At 42.1% G+C, this 14,957-nt stretch overlaps 1 protein-coding gene across 6 annotated transcripts in view; it reads right to left on the reverse strand.

Moving 5' to 3' along the window:
* LOC134344259 (histone deacetylase 9-like) overlaps positions 1–14,957 on the reverse strand; it is a 695,601-nt gene that overhangs the window by 326,350 nt on the left and 354,294 nt on the right. The gene's annotated exons all lie outside the window — the stretch shown is intronic.

Consider the following 14,957-nt stretch of genomic DNA (forward strand, 5'->3'; position numbering starts at 1 on the left):
GCACTCACTACTCTCTGAGTAAAAGACTTACCCCGATATCTCCTCTGTACCTACTTCTCTGACCAGGGTCCTATATAGTTGCAAAATTACCTCTCGGCTCCTAAATTCAATTCCATTATTGATGAAGGCTAAAACATTGTATGCCTTCTTAACCACAGAGTCAACCTGCGCAGCTGCTTTGAGCGTCCTATGGATTCAGACCCCAAGATCCCTCCGATCCTCCATACAACCAAGAGTCTTACCATTAATACTATATTCTGCCATCATATTTGACCTACCAAAATAAACCACTTCATACTTATCTGGGTTGAACTCTATCTGCCACTTCTCAGCCCAGTTTTGCATCCTATCAATGTCCCCCTGTAACCTCTGACAGCCCTCTACACTATCCACAACACCCCCAACCTTTGTGTCATCAGCAAACCTACTAACCCATCCCTCCACTTCCTCATCCAGGTCATTTATAAAAATCATGAAGAGTAAGGGTCCCAGAACAGATCCCTGAGGCACACCACTGGTCACCGACCTCCATGCAGAATATGACCCATCTACAACCACTCCCTGCCTTCTGTGGGCAAGCCAGTTCTGGATCCACAAAGCAATGTCTCCTTGGATCCCATGCCTCCTTACTTTCTCAATAAGCCTTGCATGGGGTACCTTATCAAATGCCTTGCTGAAATCCATATACACTACATCTACTGATCTTCCTTCATCAATGTGTTTAGTAACATTCTCAAAAAATTCAGTCAGGTTCGTACTTACGAGCCTGACTATTCCTAATCATATTAGGAATACAATACAGCATGGAATACAATTCCATGCTGACTATTCCTAATCATATTATACCTCTCCAAATGTTCATAAATCCTGCCTCTCAGGATCTTCTCCATCAACTTACCAACCACTGAAGTAAGACTCACTGGTCTATAATTTCCTGGGCTATTTCTACTCCCTTTCTTGAATAAGGGAAAAACATTCGAACCCTCCAATCCTCCGGAACCTCTCCCGTCCCCAATGATGATGCAAAGATCATCGCCAGAGGCTCAGCAATCCCCTCCCTTGCCTCCCACAGTCGCCTGGAATACATCTCATCCAGTCCTGGCGACTTATCCAACTTGATGCTTTCCAAAACCTCCAGTACATCCTCTTTCTTAATATCTACATGCTCAAGCTTTTCAGTCCACTGCAAGTCTTCACTACAATCACCAAGATCCTTTTCCATAGTGAATACTGAAGTAACGTATTCACTAAGTACCTCTGCTATTTTCTCTGGTTCCATACACACTTTCTTTCACGTCTTATATTCTTGTTCTTCACATACTTGTAGAATGCCTTGGGGTTTTCCTTAAACCTGCCCGCCAAGGCCTTCTCATGGCCCCTTCTGGCTCTCCTAATTTTCTTCTTAAGCTCCTTCCTGTTAGCCTTATAATCTTCTAGATCTCTAACATTACCTAGCTCTTTGAACCTTTTGTAAACTGTTCTTTTCTTCTGGACTAGATTTACTACAGCTTTTGTACACCACAGTTCCTGTACTCTACCATACTTCCCTGTCTCATTGGAACGTACTTATGCAGAACTCCACACAAATATCCCCTGAACATTTGCAACATTTCTTCCGTACCTTACCGTGAGAACATCTGTTCACAATTTAAGCTTCCAAATTCCTGCCAGATAGCCTCATAATTCCCCTTTTAATTAAACACTTCTCTAACTTGTCTGTTCCTATCTTTCCCCAATGCTATTTTAAAGGAGATAGAATTATCATCACTATCTCCAAAATGCTCTCCAAGTGAGAGATCTGACTCCTGACCAGGTTCATTTCCCAATACCAAATCAAGTACAGTCTCTCCTCTTGTAGGCTTATATACATATTATGTCAAGAAACCTTCCTGAATACACCTAACAAACTCCACCCCATCTAAACCCCTTGCTCTAGGGAGATGCCAATTGATATTTGGGAAATTAAAATCTCCCACCATGACAACTCTGTTATTATTACACCTTTCCAGAATCTGTTTCCCTATCTGCTCCTCAATATCCCTGTCACTATTGGGCAGCATATAAAAACACACACAATTGACCCCTTCCTGTTCCTAACTGCCACCCACAGAAACTCCGTAGACAACCTCTCCATGACTTCCACCTTTTCTGCAGCCGTAATACTATCTCTGATCAACAGTGCCACACCCCCACTTCTTTTGCCTCCCTCCCTGTCCTTTCTGAAACATCTAAAACCCAGCACTTAAAGTAACCATTCCTATCCCTGAGCCATCCCCCCACATCATAGCTCCAAGTACTGATCCACGCTCTAAGCTTATCCGCTCTGTTCATAATACTCCTTGCATTAAAATAGACACATCTCAAACCGTCGGTCTGAGTGCGTCCCTTCTTTATCACTTGCCTATCCTCCCTCACACTCTGTACCCAAGCTCCCTCTATTTGTGAGCCAACCGCCTCTTCCCCAGTCTCTTCAGTTTAGTTCCCACCCCCCCAATAATTCTAGTTTAAACTCTCCCCAGTCGCCTTAGCAAACCTCCCCACCAGGATATTGGTCCCCCTGGGATTCAAGTGCAACCTGTCCTTTTTGTACAGGTCAAACATGCCCCAAAAGAGGTCCCAATGATCCATAAATCTGAATCCCTGCCCCTGCTCCAATCCCTAATCCTGAGATTACTACCTTTGTGGTCCTGCTTCTCAGCTTCCTTCCTAACTCTCTTTTCCCTTTTCCTACCTATGTCATTGGTACCAAAATGTACCACGACCTCTGGCTGTTCTCCCTCCCACTGCAGGATACCATGGACGTGATCTGAAACATCCTGGACCCTGGCACCTGGGAGGCAAACTACCATCTGAGTTTCTTTCCTACATCCACAGAATCACCTGTTTGACCCCCTAACTATAGAGTCCCCTATCACTACTGCCTTCCTCTTCCTTTCCCTACCCTTCTGAGCCACAGGGCCGGACTATGTGCCAGAGGCATGGCCACTTTTTTCCCCCCAGGAAGGCTGTACCCCCCAGCAGTACTCAAACAGGCGTACTTATTGTTCAGGGGGACAGCCACAGGGTTACTCTCTAGCACCTGACTCTTCCCCTTCCCTCTCCTGACTGTTACACACTTGTCTGTCTCTCGTGGCCCCAGTGTGACCACCTGCCTATAACTCCTTTCTATCACCTCCTCACTCTCCCTGACCAGACAAAGGTCATCGAGCTGCAACTCCAGTTCCCTAACGCGGATTAGTAAGGTGTGATCAGCTATTGTGTATAATTGGCCAGCTCCGATGAAGTACATTCAGGAAAGGTTTGGTTGCTTTATTTGTTTGTATATAAAGTACTAACTGCATTCATTAACAAAAATTAATCTCACACTCAAATTTCACAATTGATCTCATGTTAATTGGCATTTGCAGATGAGTTTTTACCCCAGTGCTAAAAATATTAAACTTTCATCTGCAAAACTACTTAAAATGCCATGCTTGAAAAGCCTATTATGTTATTATGTGCATATATAATATAGAACTTCAGTTTCCAGTGTGCAATGTGGCAATGTGGGCAGCGTACCCTGAACCAGAGGTGATATTGGTGAACTGGGAGCGCGCTTAAGTGTGGAACTGGAAGCCATAACTGTCTCGTGTTAAATGTTTTAGCATTTAAACCAATGCTGTTTGTCTTTGCAAAGAACAAACACAACATGGTGTCAGAAATTGGCATGAGGTTTAAATCAGAGCATTAACTGAATACCACAAGTGACTAAGAAAGAGACGCTAGGTTCCAAAGGAGACAAGCTGCTGGCAAGGGAGCATGCTGTCTCGAAGTTCACCAAGAGATTCAGCTGAGAGAAGCTCAAAAAATTCTGTTATGAATAACCTAAGTCCACCTGCATCTATGCAGTTTACTGGCAATCTAACTGAAAGTCGGAAATGCCTCAAACAGTGATTTGATATATATTTAGCCCCAAGCAGAGCCAGTGGGACATAGGAAAACTTTAAAGCATCTATTTTTCTACATGTAATTGGTGAAGATGGTTTGGACATCTACAACAGCTTTCAAATTGATGAGACAGTCTTTATATTGGATGCTCTAATGACAAATTTCAGGAGTATTTTGGCCCAAGTGAAAACATCACATTTGAGGGATATAAATTATTATCCTGTGAACAGTAGCAAAGACAGTGTTGACCGATACTTAGCTGAACTTCACATACTGAATAAGTCCTGTGAGTTGGAGACTTGAGAGACTTACTAGACAGAGACCAAATAGTTCATGGAATCTCAGAGAAAAAGATTTGATGCTAGTAAAGGCTGTGAATATGTATAGTGCGGTGGAGACCACACGGGCATAAGCTAAGGAGCTGCACAGGGCAGAAACAACCCAGTGCATGCTGTGGAAATACATGCAGGGCACAAGGCATTTCCCAAAGCACAGCTTAGCAAAGAGGTAAGCTCAAACAGCAAATGCAGGAAATGTGGAGCTAGGCACATCCCAAAAATCTGTCCAGCTTACGGAAATTCCTGCAATAATTGTGGGAAGAAGAATCATCTTGCCAAGTGCTGCAAAGCTGAAGCTACCAAGAGGAAGGTGCACAGTGTTGAAGAGAAATTGAGGAAGTTTTTGTAGATACGCTGCAGACTGCTGGTGCTGCAAGGACAGAACGGAGTGTTCAGTGACTGTGAATGATACAGTAATTCCATTCAAGCTTGACACTGGAGTCCAAGGGAACCTGTTATCCATGGATGATTACAAGACTCTCAAAATAAAAAGCAAGATTTACCCAGTGAAGTTAAAAGTGACAAGCTATACTGGAGAGGACATTCCAGTAAAAGGGGGCTGTAAGGTGACCTTCAAGCACAAGGGGCAGCACCTAAAGACACAGCTACTGATCATAGGAAAGCGAGTACAGCCAATATTAGGTCTGAGTGAATTAGGTTTGTGCAATGTTCAACTTGGTGCAAAGAGCTTTCATGGTGGCTTCACAGACCAAACATGACCACACTTCACTTATGGAAGAGTACACAGATGCCTTTGAGGAGTGCAGCTGCTTACCTAGTGTACAGAAAATTCATGTATATGAGGCAATAGCTCCTGTTGTCCATGCATGCAAGAAAGTTCTGATGGCACTTAGAGACAAACTCAAACAAGAACTATTAAGCATGGAACACATAAATGTCATATAGAAAATGGAAGAACCGACAGATTGGGTGAACTCGCTGGTCATTGTGCAAAATAAAAATGGACCCAAGAGATCTCAATAAAGCCATCAAGAAAGAGCATTTTAAATAGCCAAGATGGGAGGAGATCATGTCCTGGTTTGCAGGTGCCAAGTGCTTTAACAAACTTGAGATGTTGTCTAGGTTTTGGCAGATGAAGCTTGATGAGGCAAGTTCAAGACACTGCACATTTAACACACCAGGAGGTGTTAAAAGTCACTGTATGGGATCCTGTCTGCAAAAAAGTCTACCAGAAAACCATCCACATGATCTTTGAGGCCATACATGGAGTCAAGACCATGATCGATAACATCATCATTTGGGCGTCCACCAAGGAAAGACATAATGCACGACTGAGACAGACACTAGACATGACACGGAATGTCAATTTGAAATTAAATAAAGAGAAATGTGAGTTTGGAGTTAAGACACTGACTTTCACAGGGGATGAGGGAGTGAAGCCTGACCGAAGAAATGCACTAGCCATTGAGAACATGGAGAGGCCCCAAAACAAACAGGAGGTGAGATGTTTACTATGAATGGCAACTTACCTGTCTAAGTTCATCCCTCAAATATCTACTGTGTCTGCATCACATAGATCACTCCTTGAGCAACAAAATGAGTGGAATTGTTCTCATGAGCAAGACGAGTGCTTCCAGAGGCTGAAAGGAATCCTAACCGAAGAGCACATGCTGAAGTTTTATGATCTGGAAAGGTGTACTAGGATCTCAGCTGATGCATCCCAGTACGGCCCTGGAGCAGTACCACTGCAGCAGCATGATGACACATGGCAACCTGTGGCCTGTGCATCAAGGGCTTTAACAAGTGCAGAAGTCAACTATGCACAGAAAGAGGAAAAGCTTCTTGCCAGCACAGATGCATGCTGTAGTTTCCAGCAGTATATCTATGGACAAGCTTGTGAAGTGGAAACAGACCATAAACCATTGGACTCAATTTTGTCCAAACCATTGAATGACTGTCCCACGAGAATACAGCGCTTGTTGATAAGGCTGCAGAAATACGACATGAAGATGTTCTATACGCCAGGATATATGTTTGCCACTGATGCATTGTCTCGAGCAGTCAACAGGAAAGAAAAGAGCGGTCAAGAGATTAACACTGATATACAGGCCTATGTTGACATGATTGTCACCTCCACTCCAGTATCTCCAAATAGAACAGAGAAAATTCAGACAGCAGCGGGGACAGATGAAACAATGAAAGTCCTCAAAGAGACAATACAGAAAGGATGGCCAGCAACTAAGAATGACCATCCAATGTCTATTCAGGACTTTTAAGCATGCAGAACTGAATTGTCTGTAGTGGAAGATGTGGTCTTCAAAGGGAACTCATATGTGATTCCAGTATTGCTATGCCAGGAAATGCTCCAGAAGATGCATGAAGGGCATCTTGGTGAGGCAAAACTTAAACAAAGAACTCATGAAGTGATGTATGGGCCAAGAATGAACAAAGACATCAGCCAGACCACTGCTTCATTTGAAGTAAGTCTTACCTACAGACTGAAGTGGCAAGGTGACTGTACCACTTACACCACAGACTGACTATATGGGAAACATCACATTGTTGTAACAGACAACTTTTCAAATTACCCAGAGGTAATCAACATCCAGCAAATCGGTCATCAACTTCCTGAAAACTGTGTTTGTGACGCATGGAGTTCCATATGAGGTGGTATCAGACAATGGTCCATAATTTTCCAGCCGTTAATTTGAATCCTTTGTCAATGATTGGGGATTTTGACATGTAACTTCAAGCCCACATCACCCAAAATTTAGTGATAATTTTTCAAAACTCATTAGATTCTGGACTAGTTCCTGAGGATTGGAGGGTGGCTAATGTAACCCCACTTTTTAAAAAAGGAGGGAGAGAGAAACCGGGGAATTATAGGCCGGTTAGCCTAACGTCGGTGGTGGGGAAACTGCTGGAGTCAGTTATCAAGGATGTGATAACAGCACATTTGGAAAGCGGTGAAATGATCGGACAAAGTCAGCATGGATTTGTGGAAGGAAAATCATGTCTGACGAATCTCATAGAATTTTTTGAGGATGTAACTAGTAGAGTGGATAGGGGAGAACCAGTGGATGTGGTATATTTGGATTTTCAAAAGGCTTTTGACAAGGTCCCACACAGGAGATTAGTGTGCAAACTTAAAGCACATGGTATTGGGGGTAAGGTATTGGTGTGGGTGGAGAATTGGTTAGCAGACAGGAAGCAAAGAGTGGGAATAAACGGGACCTTTTCAGAATGGCAGGCGGTGACTAGTGGGGTACCGCAAGGCTCAGTGCTGGGACCCCAGTTGTTTACAATATATATTAATGACTTGGATGAGGGAATTAAATGCAGCATCTCCAAGTTTGCGGATGACACGAAGCTGGGTGGCAGTGTTAGCAGTGAGGAGGATGCTAAGAGGATGCAGGGTGACTTGGATAGGTTGGGTGAGTGGGCAAACTCATGGCAGATGCAATTTAATGTGGATAAATGTGAAGTTATCCACTTTGGTGGCAAAAATAGGAAAACAGATTATTATCTGAATGGTGGCCGATTAGGAAAAGGGGAGGTGCAACGAGACCTGGGTGTCATTATACACCAGTCATTGAAAGTGGGCATGCAGGTACAGCAGGCGGTGAAAAAGGCGAACGGTATGCTGGCATTTATAGCGAGAGGATTCGAGTACAGGAGCAGGGAGGTACTACTGCAGTTGTACAAGGCCTTGGTGAGACCACACCTGGAGTATTGTGTGCAGTTTTGGTCCCCTAATCTGAGGAAAGACATCCTTGCCATAGAGGGAGTACAAAGAAGGTTCACCAGATTGATTCCTGGGATGGCAGGTCTTTCATATGAAGAAAGACTGGATGAACTGGGCTTGTACTCGTTGGAATTTAGAAGATTGAGGGGGGATCTGATTGAAACGTATAAGATCCTAAAGGGATTGGACAGGCTAGATGCGGGAAGATTGTTCCCGATGTTGGGGAGGTCTAGAACGAGGGGTCACAGTTTGAGGATAGAGGGGAAGCCTTTTAGGACCGAGGTTAGGAAAAACTTCTTCACACAGAGAGTGGTGAATCTGTGGAATTCTCTGCCACAGCAAACTGTTGAGGCCAGTTCATTAGCTATGTTTAAAAGGAAGTTAGATATGGCCCTTGTGGCTACAGGGGTCACGGGGTATGGAGGGAAGGCTGGGTTCTGAGTTGGATGATCAGCCATGATCATAATAAATGGCGGTGCAGGCTCGAAGGGCCGAATGGCCTACTCCTGCACCTATTTTCTATGTTTCTATGTTTCTATGTAAAACCTAATGGCCTAGCAAAGAGTTTGGGCAAGGTAGTGAACTGGCTCATGAAGAAGGCAAGAGATGGACGAGAGGACTCTCAGGAAAGTCTAATGATCTACAAAAGTGCAGAATGGCCTTTCACCAGCCCAAATGGTGATGGACCGAAGCATAACCTTCCAGTACACGAAAGCTTATTGACACCAAATGGAGCAGACCAGGCTAAGAAGAAAGGGAAAGAAAAACAGAAACAGAATCACAACAAGACTGCAAAAAGCCTACCAGTCGTGAAACCTGGAGATCAAGTGCAAATCCGAGATCTTGATTCCAACACATGGTCCATTAAAGGATAAGTACAAGAGGAAGTTGCTGCATGTTTCCTACCAGAGCCAGATGGAATATGGAACACCTCTGAGAGGGAACCGTTTGAATCTACGACCACAAGCTCAACCCACAGCTATGACACGTCATCTGTCACTACACCAAAGAGGACAGCAGACGTGAAAAATCAACTTACTGTTCAGAGTTCTCAAAAAGACATTAATATTAACACAGCCAAGTGAAAGCAATACATCTGTGGAGACAAAAGTAGACCAAAAAGGATTAATAAACCACCTCAGAGACTGATTGTGAGTTGTTAAGAAAATAGGGATGTATTTGCTCATTACAATTGAAGTAAATGTAAATATGTGTGGCACGTGGCCAAGTGGTTAAGGCATCGGTCTAGTGATCTGAAGGTCGCTAGTTTGAACCTCAGCTGAGGCAGCGTGTTGTGTCCTTGAGCAAGGTACTTAACCACACTTGCTCTGTGATGACACCAGTGCCAAGCTCTATGGGTCCTAGTACCCTTCCCTTGGACAACATCGGTGGTGTGGAGAGGAGAGACTTGCAACATGGGCAACTGCCGGTCTTCCATACAACCTTGCCTAGGCCTCAGTCAACATCAAAATCGACGGACATCTGAAGAAGAAAAATGTAAATATGTTTGTTGGAAAGCACTATTGTTTCTTGCAGGTCTATGAGGGGATAGTATGGTTTCTTTGCTATTATGTGTGTACATAATAATGAACTTCAGTTCCCAGTGTGCAATGTGGGCAGTTTACTCAGAACCAGAGGGGACATTGGTGAACTGAGAGTACATGCTAAAGTGTGGCGCAAGAAGACATGACCATCTCCTGTTAATAAATGTGTTAGCATTTAAACCCACGCTGTTTGTCTTTATAAAGAAGAAGCATAACGCCTATCATTAATTTTCCAACCATGTCCTCTTAGATTTTCTGATGAACAAAAATAACCTGTATTTACCCTGCATTTTTCTAAATGTCCTGAAAATGTAATTCAAATCAATCCTTGAACTATGAAATTCCAAGGAATATAGTGTTAATTTCTGTTATTTTTTATCATAACTTAATCCTGGCATTCAGGTAACATTCTGCTAAATTTATGCAGCACTCCCTTCAAGCCTAATATATCTTCTTGATGGTGTGGTGTGCAGAATTCACTGGTGCATAGTTGATGCCACTAATCTCAGCACAAATACGATCACTCCCGCTCCCTGAGTCAGCCACAGAATCATAACTTATTAACATTACAATTGTATCATCAAAAAAACCATATAATCTTGAGAAGTTATTGCTACATATGAATTTCTAGCTGAAATTATTTGATAACTTTACACCGCATAATCCTACTGGGTATTTGTCAATATTATAACAAGCAGAAAGGAATACCCGAGAATATCATTATCAACACACTATGGCAATGGATTTCCATAAGATTATATAACTTTACTAACATTTTATCAATAAGAGTTTCACTGAAAAGGCAACATTAACCTCCCTTAGATGTCTACAATTTCCATTATCTGATTGTGTTGAAAAATATGTATAATGTATTACAACACTGCCACAATAACCGAGTCAAGATACATTTAATTAATGAATAGCAATTGAAATCAAAAATGTCATTAAAAAAACTGCCCTTCATCTCTCTCTGATGCTCCTCCGCCTTTTGTTTCCTCCAGGGCCTTCTGTCGTCTCCTATTAGATTCCCCCTTCTCCAGCCCTGTATTGCTTTCACCAATCAGCTTCCCAGCTCATTACTTCACTGCTTCTCCTTCCTCCACCACTGTTTCACCTCTCACCTTGTGCTTCTCCCTCCCTTCCCCTCCCCTCCCCACCTTTTAACTCTGACTCCTCATCTTTTTATGTCCAGTCTTGCTGAAGGGTCTCAGACTGAAAGGTCGACTGTACCCTTTTCCATAGATGCTGCCTGGCCTGCTGAGCTCCTCCAGTATTTTGTGTGTCTTGCATAAAAAATTGCTGATTATGTTTAAAAAATCTGCTATTTCTTATATTTTGTAACTCACAAACTCAAATTTAAATTCTATCCACAAAGTCTTAATAGTTATTATAACTACTTTAAATATGTCAAATATGTCCTGCAACACAATTAGTGTTTCCATTAGCAAGATCAACTGGTGGGATAATTTTAACATATAGCACAGCTAGCTGAGAAACATTTCATACATTTTGCATTTCCCACTCCCCCCCCCCCCAACTTCCTTGTTAATTTCTCCTTCTTCTATGGGGATAATACCATTTTGGGTATCATCCTTGGACTATATGGAGCCCTCCCATATTTCAACTCAAGAGGTTAGACATAAATAATTGAAATTCCATTATAATGTATGTAATTGTGAAATTGAAAGTCGAAAAAAGAACATTAATTTCCATCCATAATAGCTCGGGAATAGTGTTACAGATATTCAGATTAGTAAACTGATTTCAACTTGTAAAAGATATAAACAGTAGAAATATAATTTCCCCATTTAGTAGTGCTGGCAAGAAGCTGTGCTTGAAACTCCAGCAGAATCACCCCAAAAAATTTCAACTGAATTACTAAAAATTGATTAACAACACATGTTGAATTTCCAGTATGTGTTACAAGTAAGTCTGTCTTTATTTATCTGTCTCAACTTTTCTCACTTATCATCTTACTTCCATTCATTCTCTTAACCCTTTCATTTCACTCAATTCTTTAATCTTTCCCAAACCATTTCACATTAACTTCCTTCTTTCATTAAGATAACTTATCTTGTTTACAAAATAATATTTCAAAGAAATTAATTAGAATGTGAAAATAAACTATTTTCTTTTCTAATAAAATTTTTTTATACCAACTGTCTCAAGTTTTAGGAATTTACTTACCTAGAAATTGTATTACCATAGCCCAATTGTTTTATGTATACAATTATGTATACAACACAAACACCTACGTCAGGATGCTGTTCATCGACTATAGCTCAGCATTAAGTACCATCATTCTCACAATCCTGATTGAGAAGTTGCAGAACCTGGGCCTCTGTACCTCCCGCTGCAACTGGATCCTTGACTTCCTATCCGGAAAACCACAATCTGTGCAGATTCATGATAGCATATCCTCCTCGCTGACGATCAACACTGGCGCACCTCAGGGGTGTGTGCTTAGCCCACTGCTCTACTCTCTATATACCCATGACTGTGTGGCTAAGCGTAGCTCAAATATCATCTATAAATTTGCTGATGATACGACCATTGTTGGTAGAATCTCAGGTGGTGATGACAGGGTGTACAGGAGTGAGATATGCCAACTAGTAGAGTGGTGTCACAGCAACATCTTGGCACTCAACGTCAGTAAGACAAAAGAGCTGATTGTGGGCTTCAAGAAGGGTAAGACAAAGGAGCACATACCAATCCTCATTGAGGGATCAGAAGTGGAGAGAGAGAGCAGCTTCAAGTTCCTGGGTGTCAAGATCTCTGAGCGTCTAACCTGGTCCCAACATATCGATGTAGTTGCAAAGAAGGCAAGACAGCGGTTATACTTTATTAGGAGTTTGAAGAGATTTGGCATGCCAACAATTACACTCAAAAACTTCTATAGTTGTACCATGGAGAGCATTCTGACAGGCTGCATCACTGTCTGGTATGGGGGGCGGGGGCGGGAGGGCTACTGCACAGGACCGAAAGAAACTGCAGAAGGTTGTAAATCTAGTCGGCTCCATCTTGGGCACTAGCCTACAAAGTACCCAGGACGTCTTCAGGGAGCGGTGTCTCAGAAAGGCAGCGTCCATTATCAAGGACCTCCAGCACCCAGGGCATGCCCTTTTCTCACTGTTACCATCAGGTAGGAGGTAGAGAAGCCTGAAGGCACACACTCAGCAATTCAGGAACAGCTTCTTCCCCTCTGCCATCCGATTCCTAAATGGACATTGAATCTTTGGACACGACCTCAGTTTTTGTTAATATACAGTATTGCTGGTTTTGCACTTTTTAATCTATTCAATACATGTAATTGATTTACTGGGTTATTTATTATTATTTTTTACTGCTAGATTATGTATTGCATTGAACCGCTGCTGCTAAGTTAGCAAATTTCACGTCACATGCCGGTGATAATAAACCTGATTCTGATTTTATCACAAAACTTAAAACTTTATTAGTAGATGTTCAGAAATCTGTGCTTTAAGTCCTCCAAAAATGCATTTGTGCAAAGGTGCAACCCATCTAACATGACCTTATATGGCATGTATCCTTCTTGTTACATTGTTCTCAGGACCCATGATTGTTTGGTATATCTGCCAGTTTCCCTCTTACCACATTCCCTCACATATGCTCACCAAATACCTGTTTCCCAATCCCTATCTCTCCTACTGCTTATTTGACCCCTAACCACAACCTGTTATCAATCTCTTTTTCGCTGTATCCAACCTCCAATCTTCCTTTCAGTAACAACAGGCTAATCCTTTCCTCAGCCAACTCTTTCACTACCCTCTTTAACCCATCCTTCCTACATTTTTCGTAACTCCCCTCTGAGCTCTACACACTTCTTCCAGTTCTCAAACACCACTCCCCACTGCTCTACAAGCCCTATAGACAACAACTCAGCCATGTCAGTTTAGTTTCACAATGACCAACAGACAAAAGCTTGTGTACAGTGCATAAAGCTTAACCTATCATACATGACGTCTCTGGTCACATACATGAAAAAAATTAGCTGCAGGTCCCCTGCACACCAAACTGACATGCACTTGGCACTTTCCAGCTTATTCTTTCTCACGGACACAGTTCATTAGCCTATGACTGCCATATGATCATTTTAGCTGATTGGTTTAAAAATTCAACCTTCTAATTTTTTTTTTGTGTGTTAACTTTAAAAAAGACACTCTTGCCAGATAAGAATCCAAATTTTTGGAAGACCTGACAAGTCAGGCAGCAACCGTGGAGAGGGAAACAGTTGGTGACAGGTTTGGTAGTCTTGTGTTGAACACGTGACCAGCTGGAGTTGGCTGAGAATAATTAGTGCTTCTCCTGCCACTAGACTTGTAAGATTTTGGAAAGAGACAAAAGGTGTTATTTCTCGAGTGCTTTACACTGCCTACTGTAGGTCCACGTGTCACATCTGAAAAGTTTGCAAGAGATTAGAGATCATAGTTGTCCAGGAGATACGATCATGGTGCTAGAATTGAGGGTTTGATTTTCAGACACATTTTCTTATTTGCCCCGGAGTTCATTAAGTCAAGTTTATTATTATCATGGACATACATACACATGGTGTAAATGCTATGAAAACAGACATTTTGCAGCTGCAGCACTGTGCATTTGAAGACAAGGATAAACATAACTTAACATAAACTTAAATTAACATGATTTATACCCAACTTAAACTTGCGCAAATTTAACAACAAAATTAACAACTTGTAAGGACATAGGTGTAGAGATAACAATGGTGGGAAAAAAATTAACTCCTCCCTAGCAGGAAGCTTGCTGAAGATGAGGCAAAATATTGTGGTAAGAAAGTCTGAGAAAGGCACATAGTTTATCCATTTTATATTCACTCATGTTAACCGCCCAAACTTACAGCCTGCTCACGGCCAGGAATATTTCTTTGGCTTCTTCACTATTTTGTTATTTTTGCTGTTATGTGCCCTGCATTCTCACACTTTACTGAGTTTTCAGAAAAGACTTGTTAGGAACTGGTGCTGGAAGTGTATCCTTATTTGGATATCCTCAAAAATTGAACAGGCATGTGAAGAAAGGATTCAAAGGGCCCGTTATTTCTATCAGAGAATGTTCTTCTTGAAGCATTGTCCTGGACACCACCCCTCCACTGACAGTTCCAGCGGAGATGACGAGAAGTGACAGATCAGAAATGTGTATCAACTCACTTAAGGGAAATCCGGATGAAAGTGCAGAGTTCACTTGGGACAGAACCCGCACAATTACCCTGCTGAAACCGGTATCTATCAAAAGAAATATTATGTATCTAAACTATGAATCTGCACCATCATTCTTTCACTGTGAACTCCACTGTAGACTCAGAGAACATCTGGTTGTAAAAAAGCTGCACACCCAGAGTTGTGTAGACAACACAGGCACAAAGTCTCCAATGTTCACTTTCGCTCTGGTATGTTGTTCATAAGCATT

The sequence above is a fragment of the Mobula hypostoma genome, chromosome 3, assembly GCF_963921235.1.
Source record: "Mobula hypostoma chromosome 3, sMobHyp1.1, whole genome shotgun sequence".
Lineage (NCBI taxonomy): Eukaryota > Metazoa > Chordata > Chondrichthyes > Myliobatiformes > Myliobatidae > Mobula > Mobula hypostoma.